Raw genomic sequence first — 8,847 nt, 5'->3', positions numbered from 1 at the left:
GGTAGTTACAGTTCAAATCTCTCAGATGCCTTAATTGTTGCTTTTAGTAGGTGGGGTCCGCCCTTCCGCCCAGGAAGTGAGAATTTGACCGAGAGGAGAAAGAAGAGAAGAAGAAGAGAAAGAAGAAGAGAGAAGAAAAGAAAGGAAGAAAAGAAGAAAAGAAAAAGAAGGTTCCCCAAAGCTTCTCCAAAGTTGGTCTTTCTCTATATTCTCATTTTGGTGAAATTTCCATATCCGGTGATCTCTAACCTTTGTTTATTTGGTTATCTCACAATCCTTGTGAATGAGCTTGAATTATGAATTGTTTTCTCTCATGATTGTGTAAACCTCAAGTTCGGGCAAACTTGAGAGAAATTGATATTGTAAGTCCATTTTTAATAGTGGAAGTTTATTCAAATTTGCCCCGTGGTTTTTTCCCTTCACACTGAAGGGTTTTTCCACGTTAAATCTTGTGTTGTGATTGTTTGAGATGATCTGTTAATATTGCACAAGTTTTATTATCTATCAGCTTCCCATACCATTAATCCCAAATCTGTTGCCCTAAAAGAAAGACTGAAAGTGGTGACTTTATAAAATTTGTGTTGCTGGAAATTTCTAATAATATAAATGCATAATCCTTTGTTTGTAAGAACATTTGTGGTACTGGCAGTAGTGGATTTTGTACTTATTCTACTGTACAGATAACTGGAATACGGGCCTTTCTTTCCAGTTTCTTGAGCCCCTGTGCTCTCTGTATTCTTTCTGTATCTTTCAGTAGCTCTTGAATTGTAATTGATAACAGAATTGTTATTTGTTTTTTATTCTTTTGAAAGTAATTTCTTGTAATCTTTTAACTGCATAAAAAGTTGTTGAACAGTAGCAGCCATTAGTTTGCAACTTAAGTGTGGTAATTGAGATATATCTTACTTCTTTCTAAACGGTTAATTATACTATGATCAATGCATATGTGGATAAAAAAAATTGAGATTAAGAAGCGAGGTACCAAATCTTCTGGAATGCAGTAACTTAATGTTGGTTTCCTTTGTCATGGACATAACCGAAAGCGATCACATTTAAGTAAGTAACAATGACATCTTTCAAAAAATCAAAATAAATCAAATGTTAATAGCAAGAAGAGCTTACAATCAGAAACTGTAGCACATTTAGTGTCTGTAAACTTTCATTACCAACTGGCGGCTGTGAGAATGTAATATACTTAAGCATTAGTTTCTCATGCTCCTTAGATGGGGAGGACGAAGCAATAGCCCTCAAAATGCCAACTGTCACCAACACTGCCACCTAAATACAAGCAGTATCATAAATGGGATAATTACCAGAAGGAAATTGTGAGTGCATCAGATTTTGAGTTCATCATGACATAAGAAAAGAAAGAGTTTTCTCAGGAAATGAAATCAATAGTTGTAGATAACCTGAGCTTTCTCTTTATGCACTATTACGTAATCTTAGCTTATCCCTTTTATGATAACACATTTAAAAAAATAGAGCAACCACTACAACAGGTAGCTAAGTTATCTAAGGGAATACATGATACTCACTGCACCACCAAGGGAATGCCCACAAAGGGGACAAGTTTTCCTGTTTTTTTTCTGTGCAAGTCTGTACAATTCCAATGCCGGTATACCTTTAGCATGTGCCATGAACCCCTGAAAAGAAATTCAAACTCATATATAGTCATTACACAATTAACAACATATTCAGGATGGGAAAGCAAAGGTAACAGCTGAGTTTTATTTCACATTACTCTAATATAAATTATATTGTATGAGAAACGGTTGAAGGGCATTTTTTTCTTTTACATTCACTGTAATCTATAGAGTAGATATTATATTGTTCAGTATTGGTGTAATTTGAGCAGATTGGGAGATTCAAGAGTTTAAGTGATTTGTAAGATTATAAAGAGGATAGGGATCGAGCACGACCCCCAAAGAGAGTCATTCCAGAACTCTCTCTTCTCTTATATCTCTCTCCTTCTCTCCGTCTCAATTCCTCTTTCTATAGTCTTCAATTTTATACTTTTACATGGTATCAGACTATTGATCTCTCTCCAAGCAAAGCCATTCTGTTAAGATTTTATGGGATTAAGTAACCAGGGAGACCAAGTCATTTTGACTGTTCAAGAACAAATCTGACTAAATTATTCAGCCAACATTCAATGTTTCTCTCTTGGGCTAGTGAGAAGGCAATCCACCAAATCTCTCGTGTTAGCCCTGTCAACAACATCAAGAAGTTTTTCCCCTCAAAACTCTCTGACTACAGTTACCAATCCACCCCCTAGAAACTATTAAGGTTTATTTTCATGGCTAAACCAAGGGAAGCTCAAGGTCAGAAGGGTGGGGAGGGTGTGGGGGTCAGTCGTTTCCTGATAATCATAATGGTACTCCAAAGAACCGGCACTTTAGAGCTCTTGCCCACCATCTCTGAAATTTGCTTCTTTCAGTGACCAAAAAAGCAGATTCTTGAGTCAGCCTGCCACTCATGAACTTAGTTCATATTTCATCATGCACTTGAGCTTAAGATTAGCATCAAACTTGATCTGGAAAAACAATTTGATAGAGTCCATATGGCTTTTCAAACAACACCATGAACAAAAAAGAGAATAGCAACAATGGCAACGGATCCAAAAATTCCATCTCTTTTCCTTCATTTGTGGTATTAAGGCAGCAGCTAAAGGATATTTCAAGAGCTCAGGGGGCATTGGTCAGAGTGACTCTCACTCAGAGCTCCATTTTAACATGGTAAGCAGGCACTGTTCAGCATCTTCACACTGCATACTGCATGGTTGGTCATCAGACTTCAATAGGGACAATCATCTTGTCACACCTATCCCTTAACTCATGGAGAAAATTATTTTCTTTCGTAGTGGGAGTTTTGAATCTTGACAAGGTCCTCAATCTTGAGTATACGAGCTCAGGGGGTATTTGTCAAGAGTGACCCTCACTGCCAACTCCTTTTTAACATGGTAGATAAGGCACAGTTAAGCATCTTGAGGCTGCATATCACTATATGGTCAGTTATCCAATTCTAGGAGGTCACTCATCCTGCCACAGATATTCAAGGAAGAGAAAATATACAAAGAAAGCAGGAAACACCGTTTTCACTGCTATAATTACCTAAAACCAAAATAATTGATGAACATCAAAAGGAAAAGAACAATGTTGATCCTCGTTGGCATCGTAGGCACATCTTCATAGAAATCCACTATCATGCTTGTCTTATTGATCTCATGGGTGGATCTTCAAATAATACTACTAGTATGTTGGAGAAATCAGAATTGAGATGAAAGATCCATTCGTTCCATTTCTGACCGAGACGCAAACAAAATCAACGTTTTTGTCTGTGACCTCTTTGAGGAAAAGTTTCGAGTCTCCAATTGCCAGAAAATAAGAGGGTTCCAATTATGATCCGTCTTACGATTTTCTGTCGCTCAATCTTCGGCGAAGGGCGTCTGGGTCCATCTTCGTCTTGGTCCCGTCGGTTGGTGCGATCGTCTTAGCCCAGTCCTTCGTTCCACACGTCCATTCTTGATGATTGGTAAACAACAAGTACAATGCTAGAGAATGCTAAAATATGGTAAAAAAAAAAAAGGAAAGAAGGAAATCAGTGGTGAACCAGATAAACAACTCGCAAATTTTGATGGCTGCAACCTTGGTAATCTGGGACCTACTAACTTTGGAGGTGTGTCTCCATCTCACTTAGCTACCGTCTTCTCCTCTTGCTTTGGCTACCTCAGTGTAGCGGACTCTACCATTGTTACAATTCAGTCATGGACTCATTTTCAGGACTTCATTTGATGTTCAGAAATTCAGATCGAAGGATATTCAGTTATTGGTTGGTGCTCTTAGCTAACTGATTCTAGCAGCCTTGGTATTATTTTATAATGAGATATTGAGCATTTCTAATTATTTTATTTGTAATTAGAGTCATTTTTTTGAGATCAACCAATCTTATTGATTCTCTAGCTAAGCAAGGGTTTCCCTCCAATCCCTCATTGTAACAAAAACCCTTCCTAGTGGCTATTGTTTGTTCTTGTTGGTCTTTGAGTTTTTTTAATAAAATTCTCCTTTCTTAAAATAAATGAAAAAAAGAACCTACGACAGGTCAATTGGGTTGCAGAATTCCAACCCCCAACCCGAACATACAACACAAAAAGAAAGTCAATCTAGATGAGTTGTCGGTTGATTCGAGTAGTTGCATAACTAAGATAGAAACATCATATTAGAATGTTGGAAGTTGGGTTCAAGCTCACATACCAAGAAGGCCTACATATCCAAGAGAGGTGGAAGATGGGCTCAAAGCTCGCAGACCCACACAATGATGGCATGATGGTAAATAAAGAGTCATCTCATAAAGATGACATTGGTGTAATTAATTTAAGTTTTTTGGGGTATTATTATAATATTATAATCTTATTCATTTATAAATTGAGCCCTAGGGGGGAGGGTTAGGACATCTAACTCCATAACCTCTCTTCTTCCTATTTTCTCCCAATATGCCGTCTCTCCTCTTCTCCATGAACTAAATCCATGGAGTCCTAAAAATCAACATGACATCAAAGCATTGATTTTCAGGACTCACAGCTATGGTTTTTAGGATTGCAGAAACCCATTTATTTTCTTTCTCATATTGATGGTTCTTTTTGTTATAGTTGTTGGAACTTCCTTTTTTTTTTTTTTTTTGTTGCTCGTTTTCTCCTGCTGCCCAACATTACATGGTGCTGTTTTTTTCTTCTCGTTGGAGAGATGGAATTCTTCAAACAACCTGCATGACTTCCCCAAGCGGCTTGGAATTGATTTACCAGTTTCTTGGGCCATGATTCTGCACTAGCTTTTGCAAGGCATCGTCTTCTTCGGGGTTCAAATAAGGTGCACTGTGCTAGTGGATGCACCATTGTTTGAGCAAAATGAAAATATTTTTGTTGATGTAAGTATTCTCAAAGAACTAGAGAAGAGCATAATCATCCTCAACTTTAGGATACTCGATCGACATCCAGAATGAGATGCGCCTGCACTGAAAAGACTTCAACTGCATTAACGATTGCCAACGACGAGTTTACATACGATGGCCTCTGATTTTGACACTAAACTCGTACATAGAGAGTTTAGTGAAAATTTTGTCGGTCTGATACAAAGGAGAATCTTCAACTGGGTTTCCATCCTTGAGAAAAACAGACGAGGCTGCTGAAAGATGGAATGAATCTACTGGGGCATCTGGCACGAAGAAGAGATTTTCAACGGTGAATGTGTCTTTGGATCCGTAGTTGATGAGGTTATTATCGGAAGGGACGAATGTTAAGTTAGTACACTGATCGACCTTTGCGGTAAGGTTGTCGTAGAGGCGGAACCCCCACTAGGTCCATGATATATTGATTGTTGTTTTATTAAGGCCAGTCTGGGAATTTTACTTTTATATCGCGGTTACCTTGGTTTCCTCTTTATATTTGAGGCGCCGCTATTAGGGTTCGATTATCCAAGGAGCATCATTAGTTGTGGCCGAGAGAAGTTAGAGACAAACACTTGTAAGTGTGTGTGATTTCTTTTGTAAAATATTTCATCTTTATAGTAGATTACTACAATGGCGGAAGACAGGATATAGTCTCACCTTGAGGCGACCCTTAATAAATCTTGTTGTGTTTTTCGTGCTTATTTTCCTTTATTCCATGATTATTATGATTGATCTTGTTGGTTTGGAATTAGTGATTGAGAGCAATGGCTGGCGGAGAAGGATCGACACTTGGAATCAACAAGTTTGATGGTATGGATTTTGATTTTTGGAGAATGCAAATCGAAGATTATCTGTACAGTAAAAAGTTGCATGCACCACTTCTGGATATGAAACCAAAAGGTATGAAAGATGATGAGTGGAATTTCCTTGATAGACATGTGTTAGGAGTAGTCCAGTTAACACTATCGAAGAACGTGGCTCACAACGTGGCATTGTAAAAAACCACAGTGGGGATGATGAAGATTCTGTCTGACATTTATGTGAAGCCTTCTGCAAATAATAAGGTACATCTCATGAAAAAACTCTTCAATTTAAAGATGACAGAAAAAACATCAGTGACATCACATTTGAATGAGTTTAGCACGATTGTCAATCAATTGACCTCTGTTCAAATTAAATTTGATGATGACGTTCGTGCTTTAATTCTTTTGGCATCTCTGCTAAATTGTTGGGAGCCTATGAGGGTTGCGATCAATAACTCTGTAGGCAATGTGAAGTTGATCTTTAAAGATGTTTGGGACACCATTCTCGCCGAGGAAGTTCGTAGAAAAGACTCCAGAGAATTGTCAACTTCTAATTTTGCCCTAAATGTCGATACTAGGGGTAGGAACTTCTAAGGGAATTCTAACAAGTGCAATGGTAGAGGGATGTCAAGGAATGCTAGAAGCAAGTCCAAATTTGGAAGGAATATGGAATGTTGGAATTGTGGCAAGTTTGGTCACATAAAGAAGAGTTGCAGCACACCGATGAAAGATGAAAAGAAAAATGATGTTGCAAATGCGGTGATTGAAGAGGTACAAGATGTTTTACTCTTGTCAGTTGATAGATCTATTGACTCTTGGGTGTTAGATTCAGGAGTTTCTTTTCATACCACTGCACATTGTGATATAATATTAAATTATATTGTTGGAGATCATGAGAAGGTATATTTTGTTGATGGAGAACCTTTAGATATTGTCGGTACTGGTAATGTCAGTTTGAGGATGTCAAATAGGATAAAGTGGAAAATTCACAAGGTGAGACATGTACCAAAACTTATGTGTAATCCGACCTCAGTAGGGCAACTTGATGATGAATGTCACAATGTGACTTTTAATGGTGCTGGTTGGAAAGTCACCAAGGGAGCTATGGTTGTTGAATTAGGAGTTAAAGTTGGAACTTTTTACATTACTTCCAGTTGTTGATGTTGTTACTGATTCTGACTTAAGGCAATAGGTTTGGTCACATGAGTGAGAAGGGAATGAAAGTGCTTCAGTCCAAAAGAAAGTTACCAGGGTTGAAAACTGTAAACAACAGTTTGTGTAAAGGCTGTATTTTCATCAAGCAAAAAAGGGTTAGCTTTACTATATGGCTAGAAAGGAGCAAAAGACAACAAAATTTGAGTTGGTTCACACTGATGTGTGGGGCCTTCAGTTGTGACCTCCCTTGGTGGTTCAAACGACTATGTGACATTTATTTATGATGCAAGCAGAAAGGTATGGGTTTATTTCCAGAAAAAGAAATCTGATGTTTTTGATACCTTTAAGAGATGGAGAACAATGGTTGAGAATGAGACAAATTTGAAGGTGAAGTGCTTGCAATCAGATAATGGGAGATAATACATAGATGATGATTTCAAGCGGTACCATGCTGATAATGGAATCAAGATGAAAAAGACCATTCTTGGAAAACCCCAACAAAATGGTGTGATTGAGAGGATGAATAGAACTTTGAACAAGCGTGCTAGGAGCTTGCGATTACATACGGGATTCCCGAAGATGTTCTGGTTTCAGGTTATTAGAGTCGTTAGCTTATTTGATCAACTGTTATGGTCCTGGGTTATGTACCTATGTCTTCCGCTCCTAACAGGCCAGTCTTTTGGGTAGTATTGGCTAGGTGCTTAACATTTGGTATCAGAGCTAGCGCTAAGTCGCGGGTTCGATTCCCGTGTGCTGCAAGCGGCGTGTGGAGGTGTGTAGCCTTGGGCGGAGGGGGCGACTAGAGTGTGTTCCCGCACCATGGGCCATCGCTATAAGCGGAAGGGGCGACCTGAGTGTGTTCCCGCACCTTAGGGCCGTCGCCAGAGTGGGTCGTCTCCAGTGTAGGCCGTTGTGGGCGTCGGCCTCGCGACGGTGGGTGTGATGTGATGGTCCTGGGTTATGTACCTATGTCTTCCGCTCCTAACAGGCCGGTCTTTTGGGTAGTATTGGCTAGGTGCTTAACATCAACAAAGGTCCCTCAACATCATTGTATTGTAAAATACCAGAAGAGGTCTAAACCTTTATTTCTTGAAAATTTTTTGTTGTGATTCTTATATTCATATTGATTCTGGTGTTAAGTAAACTTGGTGTTAAATCTAAGATATGTTTCTTTATTGGCTATGGTGGTAGCGAGTTTGGTTATCGCATCTGGGAAGACCAAAGTCGTAAGGTTATTAAGAGTAAGGACATGATCTTCAATGAAGGTGCCCTGTATAAAGACACGTTGAGAAAAGAGATATTCACATTAGAAAAGGTCAAGCATTTAAAGTAGCAAAGGTCAAGGTCAATCATAAAGGTTTCGAGCAAAGGTCAGAGGTCAAGTAGTATAAAGGAGCAAAGGTCAAGCAACATAAAGGTTTTGAGCAACAATAGAAAACTTCAATTTACGATACCAAGAATTTACATAAAAAATTATATGTTAAAAGAAAGATATGTGAGTTTCTTTTATAATTCATTAAATCGTTTCTCAGTCTGATCTTTCTAGATAGAGATATTCACATTAGAACCTGATTACTTTTTCTCCATCTAAAAATGCCTCATTTATTTGGAAGTATGAAGAGATGAATTGTGTGCCTCATTTTATTTCAAGTGGGAAAATTTCTATCTTTTTATTTACACCCATTTCCCCCTCCCCCTTTTTCATCTTTTTTTTTTTGTTACGTGTATGTCTCAAGAGATTGTGACACATGGTAATGTCAATACATAAATAAATAATTTTTATCTGATAAAATTAATCTAAAAAATTAATAAAATTTTTGCACCAAAAATTATTTTATATTTAGCTTATGTAATTTTATTTTATTTGTTAACATTAAAGTTATTTACCATATTTATATTATTACACTGTTTTATATTTTTATATTTACACATTAATGGGCATGGCCTT

The 8,847-nt window shown here is 37.8% G+C and overlaps 1 long non-coding RNA gene across 1 annotated transcript; it reads right to left on the bottom strand.

Moving 5' to 3' along the window:
• Nucleotides 1-1,125: 1,125 nt before the first annotated feature.
• On the bottom strand, nt 1,126-3,484 carry LOC137953253 (uncharacterized). The gene is made up of 3 exons (XR_011112356.1): nt 3,412-3,484; nt 1,525-1,643; nt 1,126-1,278 (listed from the first exon to the last, which is right to left on the bottom strand). It is a non-coding gene; the product is annotated as an uncharacterized lncRNA (long non-coding RNA).
• Nucleotides 3,485-8,847: the final 5,363 nt, after the last annotated feature.

Source organism: Aristolochia californica, unplaced genomic scaffold, assembly GCF_029961685.1.
Source record: "Aristolochia californica isolate CCGP_79_NKW_82.1479 unplaced genomic scaffold, dmAriCali1.0.hap1 SCAF_1, whole genome shotgun sequence".
In the NCBI taxonomy this organism is placed as follows: domain Eukaryota; kingdom Viridiplantae; phylum Streptophyta; class Magnoliopsida; order Piperales; family Aristolochiaceae; genus Aristolochia; species Aristolochia californica.
Note: the sequence above shows the minus strand (reverse complement) of the source record. Positions and strands in the feature narration are given on the sequence as shown.